Source organism: Salvelinus namaycush, chromosome 2 (assembly GCF_016432855.1).
Source record: "Salvelinus namaycush isolate Seneca chromosome 2, SaNama_1.0, whole genome shotgun sequence".
Lineage (NCBI taxonomy): Eukaryota > Metazoa > Chordata > Actinopteri > Salmoniformes > Salmonidae > Salvelinus > Salvelinus namaycush.
In genome coordinates, this window is record NC_052308.1 from 51,299,958 (window position 1) to 51,318,079 (window position 18,122).

Here is an 18,122-nt window from a genome sequence, read left to right on the forward strand (position 1 = left end):
TTCCACATCTCCAGTGGAAGGTGGCAGAGCCAAAGATGGTGAATAAATGAAATGATTTTCCTATTTTTTTCTTTTTTATTGTCGAGTTCCGGTCTACTTAACTGGGTGTGTCTCCCATAGACACCAATGTAATAGCAGTTGGGTTTGGTCCACCTAGTTCATTGACATTCATTGAACCAGAAAAAAAAACTGTGGGGTGTCTGGCTTCCTCTTCTGTCTCTGGCAGAACAACAGCAATGTTTGTCAGACCAGGAGACATCCCGAAAATCTGTCTTCTCACATATAACACCATATCGAGCTAGTCGGTCACAGGGGTCCTCCAGTTCTAAAGGCTTAGACTTTTAGGGGTTAATGTAACTTTAAAAATCAAAAAGTACAGAGTTGACGTTTTAGGGAGTTTTAGCTGGATGGATAACTTAGGAATTCATTACAAAACAATCACAGCCTGGCACTCCCACCTGTGACAGGAGTCTATCCAGAGGAGAGTCTATCCATTAGAAGCAGATTTTTACAGTATCTAAAACCATTCTGTAATATTATTTGACCATTGGAAAAAGAGCTACCGCATAACATAATATAACTGCAATGTGTTCTTGATTGAATTGAGTTTAAAAAGTAAATGATCACACATTTTACATTGGTCAAAGAAGTATGGTAGTTAAACAATATATTTTATATACATATCTGAGATGCAAACAATATGTATATGGTGTCCATAGTAGGACCGTTAGTATACAAATTATGTGACAGTCACAATGTCACGCCCTGACCTTAGAGATCCTTTTTATGTCTCTATTTTGGTTTGGTCAGGGTGTGAGTTGGGGTGGGTATTCTATGTTCTATTATTTGTATTTCTATGTTTTGGCGGGGTAGGGTTCTCAATCAGGGACAGCTATCTATCGTTGTCTCAGAGGGAAGTTGACTTTGTTTATGGCACATAGCCTTTAGCGTCATGGTTTGTTTTGTAGTGTTTATTGTGTTGTTCGGCGTCTTTTCATATAAATAAAAGAAAATGTACGCCTTGTGCACTGTATGTCTGCCATTCAGAGGGTGAATGGGCAAGACAAAAGATTTAAGTGCCTTTGAACGGGGTATGGTAGTAGGTTCCAGGCGCACCGGTTTGTGTCAAGAACTGCAATGCTGCTGGGTTTTTCACGCTCAACAGTTTCCTGTGTGTATCAAGAATGGTCCACCACCCAAAGGACATCCAGCCAACTCGACACAACTTTGGGAAGCATGGGCCAGCATCCCTGTGGAACGTTTTCCACGCCCCAATGAATTGAGGCTGTTCTGAGGGCAAAAAGGGGGGGGGGGTGCAACTCAAGATTAGGAAGGTGTTCTTAATGTTTTAGTTGATACTGTACGTGTGTCCATACACAATCACACAGAATTGTCTAGAATGTCATTGTATGCTGTAGCGTTAAGATTTCCCTTCACTGGAGCTAAGGGGCCTAGCCCGAACCCTGAAAAATAGCCCAATACCATTAATCCTCCTCCACCAAACTTTACAGTTGGCACTATGCATTGGGGCAGGTAGTGTTCTCCTGGCATCCGCCAAACCCAGATTTGTCAGTCGGACTGCCAGATGGTGAAGTGTGATTTATCACTTCAGAGAACGCGTTTCTACTGCTTCAGAGTCCATTGGCGGCGAGCTTTACACCACTCCAGCCGACGCTTGTCATTGCGCATGGTGATCTTAGACTTCTGTGCGGCTGCTCAGCCATGGAAACTCATTTCATGGACCTCCCGACGAACAGTTCTTGTGCTGAAATTGCTTCCAGAGGCAGTTTGGAACCAAGGACAGACGACTTGTACGTGCTACACGCTTCAGCACACGGTAGTCACGATCTCTGAGCTTGAGTGGACTACCACTTCGTGGCTGAGCCGTTGTTTCTCCTAGACGTTTCCACTTCACAATAAAAGCACTTAGAGTTTACCGGGGCAGCAATTTGACGAGCGGACTTGTTGGAAAGGTGGCATCCTATGACGGTGCCACGTTGAAATTGACTGAGCTCTTCAGTAAGGCCATTCTACTGCCAATGTTTCTCTAAGGAGATTGCATGGCTGTGTGCTTGATTTTATACACCTGTGTGGCTGAAATAGCCAAATCCACTAATTTGAAGGGGTGTCCACATACAATTGTGTTTATAGTGTACACCCCTGAGTCAATACATGTTGGAGTCAGCTTTGGGTAAGTCTCTGCAAGCTTTGCACACCTGGATTGTACAATATTTGCACATTACTCTATTAACAATTCTTCAAGCTTTGTCAAGTTGGTTGTTGATCATTGCTAGACAGCTATTTTCAAGTCTTGCCATATATTTTTAAGCCAATTTCTGTCTAAACTGTAACTAGGCCACTCAGGAACATTCAACGTTGTCTTGGTAATCAACTCCAGTGTATATTTGGCCTTGTGTTTTATGCTATTGTCCTGTTGAAAGGTGAAATTGTCTCCAAGTGTATGTTGAAAAGAAGACTGAACCAGATTTTCCTCTAGGATTTTTCCTGTGCTTAACTCCCTAGTCCTTGTTGATGACAAGCATACCCATAACATGATGCAACCACCACCATGCTTGAAAATATAAAGTGTCACATCCACCTTCGCTTTGGCTCCCCCTCCTGTCCAGCTCAGGCATTCGGCGTCGCCGGCCTTCTAGCTGCTGCCGAACGCCTTTCACTCATCAACCCCGGACTTGTCTTGTCTTCATTACACACACCTGGTTCCAATCCCCACTCTATCACTGTATATATACTCCCTCTGTCATTTGTCTTTGTCGGTCATTGTACTGTATATGTTGTTTGTTTTCCTGAGAACCTTTTATTTTGCACTTTGGGTTTCGTCCCGCTTTTATATATGGTGCTTTAATAAATTCAGTAGTTCTAAACCTGCGACTGCCTCCTGCCTACTCCTCTCTACACTTTTGACAAAGAGTGGTACTCAGTGATGTGTTGTGTTTGATTTGCCCCAAACATAACGTTTTGTATTCAGGACATAAAGTACATTTCTTTGCACTTTTACTTTAGTGCCTTATTGCAAACAGGATGTATGTTTTTAAATATTTGTATTCTGTACAGGCTTTCTTTCTTTTCAATATGTCATTTAGGTTAGTATTGTGGAGTAACTACAATGTTGTTGATCCATCCTCAGTTTTTTTCCTATCAAAGCCTTTTAACTCTGTAAATGTTTTACAGTCACCATTGATCTCATGGTGAAATCCCTGAGCCGTTTCCTTCCTCTCCGGAAGGAAGTACGCCTGTATCTTTGTAGTGACTGGGTGTATTGACACACCATCCAAAGTGTAAATTAATAACTTCAATGGAATTCAATGTCTGCTTTTTTACCCATCTACCGATCGGTGCCCTTCTTTGCAGGGCATTGGAAATACTCCCAGGTCTTTGTGGTTGAATCTGTGTTTGAAATTCACTTCTCGACTGAGGGACCTTGCAGATAATTGTATGTGTAGGGTACAGAGATGAGGTAGTCATTAAAAATAATGTTTAACACTATTATTGCACACAGAGTGAGTCCATGTGACTTATTAAGCACATTTTTACTCCTGAGCTTATTTAGGCTTGCCATAACAAAGGGGTTGAATAATTATTGACTCAATGTCACGCCCTGACCGTAGATTGCTTTGTATGTTTCTATTTTTTGTTTGGTCAGGGTGTGATGTGGGTGGGCATTCTATGTTTGTATGTCTAGGTTTTGTATTTCTATGTTTTGGCCTGGTATGGTTCCCAATCAGAGGCAGCTGTCTATCGTTGTCTCTGATTGAGAACCATACTTAGGTAGCCTGTTTTCCCACTGTTAGTGGTAGGTGGTTATTTTCTGTTTAGTGTTTGTATCACCTGTCAGAACTGTTTCGGTTATTCCTTTTGTTAATTTGTATTTAGTGTTCAGTTTCGAATAAATAATATGAACACGTATCACGCTGCACCTTGGTCCTCACCTTCTTCCTCTGAATGCCGTTACACTCAAGATATTTCAGCTTTTCATTTTTTATTAATTTGTAAAAAAATATAACTATAAATATTTTTTTTTATCCATTATAAACTAAGGCTGTAAAACACAATGTGGAAAAAGTCAAGCATTGTGAATACTAGAGGTGTGCCGATCTCGCCACTCGTATCCGTTTTATCACAGTTGACACTCGTATTCGGATGTACTTGTGACTATGTGGTATCAATATGAGCCAGAAACGTTCATTCTAGGGTCAAAGTGGACTAGAAAAATCATTCTCGTCTAAAGCAGAGTTTGGAACCTTAGTGCCTCACAACGAGTAAATGAAGGTTGGGTTTGGATTACAATTGTGTAAACAAATCATGCCCCCTTTTGCCAAGCTCCACATGCTAATCACCCCTCTGCCCACTTCACTTCTTCATTGAATGGGGCTCCTTCGTTTTATCACCCCCAAGGCATTCAAAGGATGGCAGACTGAAAAGCCTCCACAGCCAAATGTCTATGGTTTGCATGCCCTGCCGAAGGACCCTGGTATGTTGAATAGCTAGGTGGTTGGAGTTTGTTGGTCCCCAAGTCTGCACCAATAACGCTAGCTTGGTGTGCATTGACCAGTGGTGGTGAGTATAACCAGATTGACGGGAATTTTATGACCTCTCTCGTATAACTTCTTATGGCTGCAGGGGCAGTATTGAGTAGCTTGGATGAAAGGTGCACAGAGGTGCCCAGAGTAAACGGCCTGCTCCTCAGTCATAGTTGCTAATATATGCATATTATTATTAGTATTGGATAGAAAACACTCTGAAGTTTCTAAAACTGTTTGAATTATGTCTGTGAGTATAACAGAACTCATATGGCAGGCAAAAACCTGAGAAGTTCCACTTCCTGTTTGGATTTTTTCTGAGGCTGGTAGATTTTCAACCAAGCTCCCATTGAAATTACAGCGAGATATGGATGAGTTTTCACTTCCTACGGCTTCCACTAGATGTCAACAGCCAATAGAATGTTGTCTGATGACTCTACTGTGAAGGGGGCCGAAGGAGGCAGGAATGAGTCACCACTGCCATGAGGTGACCATTTTTTCACCATGCGCGTTCACATAAGAGGGAGCTCCGTTCCATCGCTCATCTGAAGTCAATGTAATTCTCCGGTTGGAACGTTATTCAAGATGTATGTTAAACATTCTAAAGATTGATTCAATACATCGTTTGACATGTTTCTACGGACTGTTACGGAACTTTTGGACATTTCGTCAGGTTTTAGTGAACGCGCTTTCCTGATTTGTATACCAAACACGCGACAAAAATAGCTATTATGGACATTACCGAAAAAAACGAAAATTTCTTGTGGAAGTGGGAGTCCTGGGAGTGCATTCCGACAAAGATCAGCAACGGTAAGCGAAGATTTATATTGCTTTTTATGAGTTTTGTTGACTGCACAATTTGGGCCTGTAACTGTATGGCTTGCTTTTGTGGCTGAATGCTGTTTTCAGATGATTGAATATTGTGCTTTTGCCGTAAAGCTTTTTGAAATCTGACACAGCGGTTGCATTAAGAACAAGTGTATCTTTAATTCTATGTAAAACATGTATCTTTCATCAAAGTTTATGATGATTATTTATGTTATTTGACGTGGCTCTCTGCAATTTCTCCGGATATTTTGGAGGCATTTCTGAACATGGCGCCAATGTAAACGGAGGTTTTTGAATATAAATATGAACTTAATCGAACAAGACATGTATGTATTGTGTAATATGAAGTCCTATGAGTGTCATCTGATGAAGATCATCAAAGGTTAGTGATTAATTTTATCTCTATTTGTGACTCCTCTCTTTGGCTGGAAAAATGGCAGAATTTTTCTTTGAGTTGGTGGTGATCTAACATAACCGTTTGTGGTGCTTTCGCTGAAAAGCCTATTTGAAATCGGACACGTTGGTGGGATTAACAACAAGTTTATCTTTAAAATGGTGTAAAATATTTGTATGTTTGAGGAATTTTAATTATGAGATTTCTGTTGTTTGAATTTGGCGCCCTGCACTTTCACTGGCTGTTGTCATATCGATCCCGTTACCGGGATAGCAGTCATAAGAAGATAACTTAGCTAACAATGTTATTGCTGGTTATGTAGGTAGGTAGCTATCTTTTGATAAAGCAAGGCAGGTTAGCCAACGTTAGTGTAGCTAGCTAGCTAGGTAACAGCTACCTCATTACAATTTAGTTAGGTCCTAGCTCATACACGTTTATTGTGTATTGTCTAGGGCAAAACTACATAAATCTACATCTGTAAAGCATAGAATTAGGGTTTCATGACACAAAAATTGGCTTTTTGGTCTTAAAACTTCTTACGGCTGAGATCCCGTTCGATCGACTACCGGTGTACAGGTGGAGACCGGTGTACAGGTGGATGGTTATCAAAATAAAAGTCCTGCAATACATATGCCACATCTTATTCCCGTCCCACACTATGTTTGTGTGCATTGAGGAGACATTCATATTTTGAATTCAAACACAGTACTGCATGTGTCTGAGAGGACGGAATACCATCCTTATCCTGATAGCGAGGCTTCAAATCGACTCGAAGGGAAAATGAAAATCATACTCCATATGTCAGGCGACTCAAATGTACATCAGAAAAAATGAATTATTCATGTTAAATAAGCAGCATAACGTATTTATATGTAGATAGAGACCTTGGGGGGAAATTAATGGTTCAATGCTATCTCTTTAGTTTTGCTCGAGTGGCTCTTTATGTAATCTAGAAATCACATTACTTTCCTATTGCTTGGGTTTGCATTAGAATGTTGCCAGGTGAAACTTGGTGACGGACGTGGTTGAATAGATGATCAGAGGTACGTTCAATGGTCAAGGTTACTTTCTGAGATGGAACATTTCAAATGAATCTTTAGTTTGTTTTCACTATCCAAATATTTCCTATTGAGTGTACAAGGTCCCTTTCTGTTTATACTGTATATACTGAGCATCATGCAACAATTTCTAAGATTTTACTGAGTCACAGTTCATATGAGGAAATCAGTCAATTTAAATGAATTCATTAGGCCCTGATCTATGGATTTCACATGACTGGGAATACAGATATGCATCTGTTCGTCACAGTTAACTTTTAAAAAATGAGCCTCACAATGGGCCTCAGGATCTCGTCACGGTATTTTTGTGCATTCAAATTGCCATCAATAAAATGTAATTGTGTTCGTTGTCCGTAGCTTATGTCTGCCCATAACATAACCCCATGGGGCAATGTTCACAGTGTTGACATCAGCAAACCGCTCGCCCACATGACGCCATACACATGGTCTGTGGTTGTGAGGCCAGTCGGATTTACCGCCAAATTCTCCAAAACGATGTTGGAGGCGGCTCATGGACATTTCATTCTTTGGCAGGAGCTCTGGTGGACATTCATGCAGTCAGCATGCCAATTGCATCTGTGGCATTGTGTTGTGTGACAAAACTGCACATTTTAGAGTGGCCAGCACAAGGTGCACCTGTGTAATGATCATGCTGTTTAATAAGCTTCCTGACATGCCACATCTGTCAAGTGGATGGTTTATCTTGGCAAATGATAAATGCTCACTAACAGGGATGTAAACACAACATTTGAGAGAAATAAGCTTTCTGGGATCTTTTATTTCAGCTCATGAAACATTGGGCCAACACTTTGCATTTTTGTTCAGTGTATCTTCATGACTCTTGACATATGTCTCGTAAACTGCCTTGATGGATACAAGGTCATTCTTATGACAGAGTTATGTACTGTATGCTATATATCAGGCTGCCCCCAAGAAAAGTGATAGAAATGGTTGTTCCACACTATTGTATTGCTGGCATGCACTGTCACAAATCAGAGAGTGTCAAATGAATGCGTATCCATACTGGATTGCAATGTGGGAGTACTAAGACTTGTAATGATTGTCATATTGGCATTTAATGGAAATAAGATTGTAACCAACCATAACCTTGAAAAAAATGACTTTTAACTAATTTACTACAAGGAGATCCATATTGCTAGTCCTAAAAAAAATCTAAATCATAGCTTGGCAGTGCAAAAAAACCTAAAAACTAAAAAGAGAATCCTTTAAAGTCATTGACCCAAATAAATTTGCCACTGGCCCAGAGTAACACAGTACAGTGCCTTCAGAAAGTATTCATACCCCTTGATTAATTCCACATTTTGTTGTGTTGCAGCCTGAATTCAAAATAGAGTCAATTGCATTTTTCAACCATCTACACACAATACACCATAATGACACATTTATGGAAAATTATATACAGAATTTCTTATTTGGAGTGTATGTTTTCTACATGGCCATTTTGATACATCCAATGTTTTCTGTGGATGGCTTCATGCTCTTTATGACAGTCATCCACTTTCTTGGGTCCTCATCCTCTGCACTTGTCATCGCCATGGTCAGAGTTGGTCCAGGGGCGCCACTTGGCTTGTGCTTCTGCGTCTATCGTTTTTGGTCATCCTGAAGAGTCCTCCGGAGGATCCTAAGTTTGAGCTCTATAAATCCACTGTGGGATAATAGAAGAGTTCGTAGACAAGGCTTGAACAAAGGGGTATACAGTGCATTCTGAAAGTATTCAGACCTTTTGACTTTTTCCACATTTTGTTAAGATACAGCCTTATTCTAAAATCTACACACAATACCGCTGAAATTCTAGCTATGGTCATGTGTATTTAGCTATATGTTGAGATTGTGTGAATGATTACTATATGCATTTGAACACACATACAATTATCCTTGATGCATTGCCTTGTTGGGAATGGTTTAATTACTTATTAATTTCTAATTACAATTTAGGGTCAGAATATCATGAAATGACTGTTGTGAACTTTTTCCCCTCAGACTAGGTAACTACATTAAAATGGTATGGACTTGGAGGTGCTCGAGATGGTTGGTTACCACCATGTGGCTGGACAGCACTCTGCCATATCGCCATGTGAAATTGCTCCCTATTTGCCAGTAAACTATTAACTAGTTACATTAAAATGGTGTTTCCACAAAACAGCGATTCACAATATGGCACCAAAGAGGTGCCATATAGGATAGTAGTTTGTTCATCCGCCATTTCACCTTTTAAAATAAAATACAAGTTTGTTCACTTTACCAAGATGGCGTAGCAGTGAAGACGTGTTTTTGTTCGTCCTCTCGTGTACTTTTGTATTTTTCTTCTTTTTTGTATATATTTCAATTTTATTTTCACTCTTTTCCATTTTAATTCGATTATACCTCCGGTAACCTGCCTCACCCAATGTGATACGGAATCGCTATTATTTTAAATTTTAGAACACATTCAAGAACCACCAGAAGCTAATTAGCTACAAGCTCTTTAGTCATTGTTAGCCACTGCTAGCGGCTTTTACCTTCTGCACAGATACCAGCCCTGTTTTTAGCCTGGATAATACTCGCCAATCTACCAGTATTGGACTGTCTCTCCACTACATCACCGGTTTCCTGCCATAATCCCTGGACCACTACTTCTGATCTTCACAGCTAGCTAGTGGCTAACGCCCCTGCCACGAAGCTAGCACCAGTGAGCCAGGCGCATCTCCCGGCTAGCAAACTAAATTCTACAATACCTCTTTCGTCATCTGGCTTGGATCCTCTGTCGACACGGCACCCCGCCGCACCACCACGACTGGTCTGCGAACGAATACTCCATCCGCTGTGCCTTCATCCGGCCTCCGTCGGAGCAGACGCTCCCACTAGCCCCGGGCTACTAACTTTAAACGCCGTGTCGCCCGCGTGCTAGCGTAGTGGCGACTACTCCGCGGCTTCCCTGTTCCATCTACTGCTGCCCCCTGGACACTATGATCACTTAGCTAACTCTCCCAATCAATACCTGCGATTACTTTATGCCTCGCTGTATGTCTCTCTCAAATGTCAATATGCCTTGTATACTGTTGTTCAGGTTAGTTATCATTGTTTTAGTTTACAATGGAGCCCCTAGTTCCACTCTTCATACCTCTGACACCTCCTTTGTCCCACCTCCCACACATGTGGTGACCTCACCCATTATAACCAGCATGTCCCAGAGATACAACCTCTCTTATCATCACCCAGTGCCTGGGCTTACCTCCGCTGTACCCGCACCCCACCATACCCCTGTCTGCACATTATGCCCTGAATATATTCTACTACGCCCAGAAATCTGCTCCTTTTATTCTTTGTCCCCAACGCTCTAGGCGACCAGTTTTGATAGTCTTTAGCCGCACCCTCATCCTACTCCTCCTCTGTTCCTCGGGTGATGTGGAGGTAAACCCAGGCCCTGCATGCCCCCAGGCACCCTCATTTGTTGACTTCTGTGATCGAAAAAGCCTTGGTTTCATGCATGTCAACATCAGAAGCCTCCTCCCTAAGTTTGTTTTACTCACTGCTTTAGCACACTCTGCCAACCCTGATGTCCTTGCCGTGTCTGAATCCTGGCTTAGGAAGGCCACCAAAAATTCTGAGATTTCCATACCCAACTATAACATTTTCCGTCAAGATAGAACTGCCAAAGGGGGAGGAGTTGCAATCTACTGGAGAGATAGCCTGCAAAGTAATGTCATACTTTCCAGGTCGAACTTCTAATTTTAAAAATGAATCTCTCCAGAAATAAGTCTATCACTGTTGCCGCCTGCTACCGACCCCCCTCAGCTCCCAGCTGTGCCCTGAACACCATTTGTGAATTGATTGCCCCCGATCTAGCTTCAGAGTTTGTTCTGTTAGGTGACCTAAACTGGGATATGCTTAACACCCCGGCAGTCCTACAATCTAAGCTAGATGCCCTCAATCTCACACAAATCATCAAAGGAACCCACCAGGTACAACCCTAAATCCGTAAACATGGGCACCCTCATAGACATTATCCTGATCATCATAATCATATCATAATTCCACTTTGACATTATGGGGTATTGTGTGTAGGTCAGTGACAAAAAAAATCGAAATTGTATCCATTTTAAATTCAGGCTGTAACACAACGATGAAGGAAAAAGGAAACCGCACACTGATCTTTAATAAGCTTACGTATCGGCCTCATGGCCTTCGTCAGAGCTTTTGAGAGTAAAAAAAAAAATTGCACCCTTATGTAGACCTAGCCCCACCCACATCCGTTCCACGCATCGAAAGCGGTTGGAGGCGAAGGAAAAACAAATAAGTGCCACCAGATATAACAATATGCATTTCATAAATAAGAAGTATTAAACACATCTTTAAAACCACAAGGAGGACATAGACTTACCGAGCCCCTATTTAAGATTACTCTGATGTTTTTCGTATGATGTACCCAATGATTAATGAAGACTTGCTCGGTAGGTCTATGTCCTCATTGTGGTTTTACAGACGTGTTTAATACGTCTTATTTACACACTTTATTTGAATATTTATGAAATGAATATTGTTATAACTAATTTGTTTTTCCTTCGCCTCCAACCCCTTTCGATGCGTGGAACGGATGTGGGTGGGGCTAGGTCTACATAAGGGTGCTAATTTAAAAACACTCACAAAAGCTCTGACGAAGGCCATGAGGCCGATACGTAAGCTTATTAAAAGCTCAGTGATACTATCAATAGCAGTGTGCGGTTTCCTTTTTCCTTCATCTTGTTCAACTGTTACCATGCACCTGCAAAAAAGATTGCTCAGATGTGCGAGTGCCTTTTAAATTTTGAAAGGCTGTAACACAACAAAATGTAGAAAAAATCAATGGGTGTGAATACTTTCTGAAAGCACTATATGCGCGAACCTTCAAATATTTGAGTTGCCCTTTTGGAAACTGGGACTAAAGGATACTTGAAGTGGCAGATAAAACAAAATCTAATCTTAATCATGACGAATCTCTTTCATTAGCACCATTAATGTGTTCTCAGGTCCCCAATGGAAGTCCTGTCTTAGTCTTTGATGGCTGATTTTTGGTGGAAAACAAGCAACAAATTGTGATCCAAAGGAACTGAAAGGACAGCCAATGATGTCAGACTATTTCAGTTCAATATATTTTTCCGGTGACACACATAATTGTGAACGAGTACAGTAAAAGTAAACCTACTTGCGTTCTTTTGGGAATAATTAGCATTTTGTCTCCCTAACAAAACGCTTTCACAAACTTTATGAAACAAAGACTGTCATTATCTTGCTCTCGTGCTGGCTGGGGCTCTGAATAGTAGCTTATCACAAAAAGGCAGTTGGTTTGTTAAGAAGTCGACGCTAAATGAGACATTATTCATGCTTGTTGTCCTAAGCTGTGCAAGGCTTTGTAAATCAGCACTGCCATGCTTATGAAGGTGCCCTGTGACACAGTTCCCACTGGTCACAGGGGAACTGTGTTACATTTGGTTGAGTAGTTGAATTCAATGTGTAATCAGCCAAAAATGTCACCATGTCATTGGATTTAGGTAAAAAATATGAATTTCCATTACGTTGATGAATTTTTTCAAATCCAATCAGTTTTCCACGTTGATTCAACATCATCAAATGGAATTTTTTGTTGAAATGACTTGGAAACAATGTTGATTCAACCAGTTTTTGCCCAGTGGGTTGGCTTCTCAATGTGCACCACCTGGCATTAACCGACTCGACAGTTTGTCTATTCACACTATTCCTGAGGAGAATTTGGGAAATTATTGCAGAGTTAGGCAAGGGTGCATGGGTGTGGATGTTGTACAAATGTTCCACAGTGGGCCCCATCTCCAATCCACTGAAAATCACAATCAAATATTTGCTGTAGCAGTGGATTTCGAATAGGGTTGCCTATTCAAAGCCCAGTGCTGACAGAAGGGAGGGAATCTGGTGGGGAATTAGCGGGCATCAATGTCTCAGGTGCCACTTATCGGTGTTGTTCCCTTGACCAAAAACTGCTCATTGGGCGCTGCACTGTGTCTGCCCTCTGCTCCATCCTCTCCAACCTAGTGTGTGTGTGTGTGTGTATATCGGGGGTAAAAAAGCAGAAAACACATTTCCATCTTGCGTGGACTAATAAAGTACACTGCCAGTCAAACGTTTGGACACAGTTACCCATTTCAGTTTTTTTTTTCTACATTGTAGAATAATAGTGAAGACATCAAAACTATAAAATAATACATATGGAATCATGTAGTAACCAAAAAAGTGTTAAACAAATCAAAATATATTTTATATTTGAGATTCTTCAAAGTAGCCACCCTTTGCCTTGATGACAGCTTTGCACACTCTTGGCATATAGTAAACATATTGAAAAACCCTGAAATGAGTAAATGTGTCAAAACCTTTGACTGGTACTGTATATCTTACTTAACCTCTTTTGGGCACGTGAGACGGTAGCGTCCCACCTCTTCAACAGCCAGTGAAACTGGTGGGCGCCAAATTCATATACAGAAATACTCATTGTAAAAATTCAGAAAACAAAACATATTTTACATAGGTTTAAAGATGAACTGCTTGTGAATCCAACCACGGTGTCAGATTTTTTAAATGCTTTACGGCGAAAGCATACATTACGATTATGAGAACATAGCCCACTAAACAAATCATTACAAACAGTAGCCAGCCAGCTAGAACAGTTACACAATTTAGAAATAAAGATAAAATTAATCCCTTACCTTTGATGATCTACATATGGTTACAATCAGCAGACATTCATTTACTCAATAAATGTTATTTTTGTTCGATAAAGTATCTTTATACCCAAAAACCTCCGTTTTGTTCCCGCGCTTTCTTCAGTAATCCACAGGCTAAAACGCAGTAAAAACAGGAAGACAAAAAAATCCAAATTGTATCCGTAAAGTTCATAGAAACATGTCAAACGATGTTTATATTCAAACCTCAGGTTGTTTTTAGCCTAAATAATCAATAATATTTCAACCGGACAATAACGTCGTCAATATAAAATGTAAACAAGATACGCACTCTCTCGGTCTTGCACAGGAAAAAGCTCTGTGACACGGCAGGGTCCACTCATTCAGACTGCTCTTACTTCTTCATTTTTCAGAATACAAGCCTGAAACATTTTCTGAAGACTGTTGACATCTAGTGCAGGGCATAGAAACTGCATTTTGAGTCCTAAGTCAATGGATATGGTATTGGCATTGAATAGAAAAAGAAAAAAAAGAAAAAACTACTTCCTGAATGGATTTTTCTCAGGTTTTTGCCTGCCAAATCAGTTCTGTTATACTCACAGACACTATTTTAACAGTTTTGGAAACTTTAGAGTGTTTTCTATCCAAATCTACCAGTTATATGCATTTCATATATTCTGGGCCCGAGATGCAGGCAGTTTAATTTGGGCATGCATTTCATCCAAAATTCCGAATGCTGCCCCCTACCCTAGAGAAGTTAACTTGTGAAACTGCAGGAAGTGCCAAGCCTGTCAGATGCAGCATATTGACACCTCATGCGGCAAAAAGTAAATCCAAGGCGACAAATGTTCACCACTGTACTGCCTGTCTCCCTCTGCAATGACAACAACTCCAATGGTTCGTGTTTAACAACGAGGACAAAGTGACAAGTCTACCTGAGCACGGAAACTTAGGATTCCCTTGGACATAAATATATAATGTCTACTCTACTTTAAGATATACAGTATAATAGAGAATTGAACTATTATGAGCATGGCAGTTAGTGTTATTGTTTTGTTTAGGTGCATTAGTAAGACCCAAAGGCCAAAAGCTTTGTGCATAGGGATGATACATTCTTGCACAATGAATGTGACCAGCTTATATACTAACACCCCATAGTGAGGGGTTAGAGGATTTTCGTAATTTCTTGGAAAACGAGATGAACATGTGCCCCCAATTGACTTTTTTATGTGAACTGACTTCAAGTTTGAGAATGATTTCTATATTCAGTCACAGGGCACTACAATGGGGTCCCTGTTCACACTGAATTACGTGCATTTATTCATGGGGAAGTTTGAAGATTTTGTTTATAACGGTAATGAGTTTTGCCCACTTTTTATATGTTGGTTGTGTTACATTGATGATGTTTATTTTTGGGGGGAGCGGAACATATGAGCAATTGGAAGAGTTCAGACTATGAATCCAGTGAAGAAACATTGTTTTTTTTGGATGTACTGGTTCGCAATGACAATGCACTGCGTATCACCCCCCCCCCCCCCCCCCCCCCCAAAAATCCTGCATTATACATATTACCATATTACCATGCAGTCTAACTTACAGACAGCTGCTGATGGTCAGAAGTATATGTGATACTGACAATGAATTTGAAAAACAAGCCACCACCTTGTGTGATCAGTTTGCCTCAAAGGGTTATGATGAGAAGTTGTTGTATAATTGTCTTTCTAAAGTATGTAATGTTTATTGACCCCTACACCTGCCCCTCCTAATGATCAACCTACTGTATTTGTGTCTACTAATTCCTGGTAAATCTTCCATTGAAAAGAATTGGCATGTTCTGTCTACAGACCCCTCTGTGGGGCGGGCTTTTCAGAATATCCCTTGATTCACTTTTATATGTGCTAGAAACCGAAGGGACAGACTGGTAAGCGCAGACTAATATGCATCCCCTATCTACCCTCCGACAATTTTCCATGTCATAATTGTGTGACCCTCATACAGGAAAGAAAATGTATGTCAGGGTAGAATTTATTGTAAAACAACATTTGTTACAAACAGAGAGCTCTAGAGACCTGAATGAAAACTTACATTGGGTTGCTTCCTGTGAGCGACAGGTGCACATTTCTTTGTTTATTATGAAGCTCTTGTGGAAAATAGTACAACTTTTATGTAAATAATGAACGTAAGTAATGATTGTGAAAAAATAAAGAAGCTGTACTGCAATGTGATATCATCTATAAATATGAGTGAATGTTTATTTATTTTTTACAAACGCTGACGAAGGTTGCCGCCGAAACGCGTACACTTGTTCTTACATCTGCTTCCAAAAATATGAAAACTTAAAGAATACTCCAGTAAGTGAACCCGGCACCCAGACCTTTTGTTACTGCAAACATTTGAGCTGAGCATGCCGATTTCTCTTTCTAAAACCATAACATGCGTCATATTTAGCTGGAGTTTGTTTATCTAGACAATATATATGGTATCCATTAGGCCAACCCAAAATAATGGAGATTTCAGTTGATCTATTTTTGAGAGTCAACTGGTCTTTAGCATCATTGCTGGTTTGAAGGTCAAATCTGTTACATGTTTTCCCAGCTAGCCTGGATTCAGGGCAATATCTCAATTCATTTAATTAGTTTGTCGCTGTCTCCTATCAGCTGGAGGGGGTGAGGAGAAGGCAGCTCTCTCTCTATCTCTCCCCAGTTCCTCGCTGAGCTAATTTGAGTCTGGCAGACAATGGTTTGTGAACCTTAACAGGGTCCCACCCCTTAATTAAAGAGAAGGTAGTCAGGTCCTTTGATCCACTGTCCCCCCGTTCTGCATGGCTCCCGATGTGCCTTTGAAGGGACCAGCGACCGCAAAGCTCCTTTCAACTACCCAGGATCCCCCTGGCTCTCTCGCCACGCGTCTGGGCTTAGCGGCACACCAAGCTTCTGAGAGGAAAGGGGAAAGTGCTGCCCCTGCCATTGTGCACTGGGGGAAGAGATAGCGCGTCGCACTGAGATGCGACAGTTATCAAGGTCCTCAGTTGGTGTTAGAAGTTGTGGCCGTTGGTGCAGTTCCTTCTTTGACCTTATGGTGTTCTACTTTACCCCCTCATTGGCCTGTGGCACCACAGCAACTTCATGGGGTACACTCTAGTACCAATGATTAGAATCTTATTGGCTGCTGGGGAGGGCCTCATTTTGATGAATACTGAATGAACTCTCAACCTCACAAAAATCTGTTCAACCTATGACAGATATAGTCCTAAAGAATATATACTAAATGGCCAAAAGTATATGGACACCACTTCAAATGAGAGGATTTGGCTACTTAAGCCACACCCATACCATGTCCATAGACAAACATTGGCAGTAGAATGGCCCGTACTGAGAAGCTCCATGACTTTCAACGTGCCCTGCTATAGCTGCCCCATTCAACTGTAAGTGCTGTTATTGTGAAGTGGAAACGTCTTGGAGCAACAAAGGCTCAGCCACGAAGTGGTAGGCCACAAAAGCTCACTGAACAGGACCGCCAAGAACTGTTCATCGGGAGCTTCAAGAAATGGGTTTCCATGGCCAAGCAGCTGCACACAAGCCTAGGATCACCATGCGCAATGCCAGGTGTTGGCTGGAGTGGTGTAAAGCCCGCTGCCATTGGACTCTGGAGCAGTGGAAACGTGTTCTATGGAGTGATGAATCAGTCCGACGGACAAATCTGGGTTCGAATGTATAGTGCGAACTGTAAAGTTTGGTGGATGAATAATAATGGTTTGGGGCTGTTTTTTATGGTTTGGGCGAGGCCCCTTAGTTCCAGTGAAGGGAGATCTTAATGCTGCAGCATACAATTATATTCTAGATGATTCTGTGCTTCCAACTTTGTGGTAATAGTTTGGGGAAGGCGATTTCCTGTTTCAGCATGACAATGCCGACGTGCACAAAGCAAGGTTCAAACATAGATGGTTTGTCGAGATCGTGTGGAAGAACTTGACTGGCCTGCAGAGAACCCTGACCTCAACCCCATCTAACAATTTTGAGATGAATTGGAACGGGATGTTCGAAAAGCAGGAGTCCACATACTTTTGGCCATGTAGTGTATGTTTTACATAATGCAATATAGAAATGTGTCAGTGAGACTAACAACAAAACACGTCTTTGAATATCTTTGAGACATCTTAAAGTCTCCCCGAACCCCTGGGAAAATATTCCGCCAAAGTTCTCTTTCAATATTCCTCTTATCATAAAAGCACTGTGGCTTTCCCTAAGTACAGTCAGTCTTGTGTGGCTGGATAAAAAATAATGGAACTAATTTTTCCCCCTCTATTTTGCAAAGCCCTATTGTGAGCAAGAGTGGTGAACTGTGCCATTAACAATGCAGTTACACCCTGAGGGAAATTTACTGGTGGATGACATTGAACTTAAAAGTGTACAGCGAGTTGGCCCATCTGCCCATAAATCAAACAGCTGAACTCAACTACCTCTTCTTGCATAGATTTGACTGGAATAAAAAGCTTTTGCTGGCGTGGCAGCATCTCTGGCTGTTGTCTGATAGATGACTATGCCATCATTTCATTATGATATGGGAGACCGACGGAGAGAAATGTAAACAAAATCTGCACCTGTTGAAATTGGTG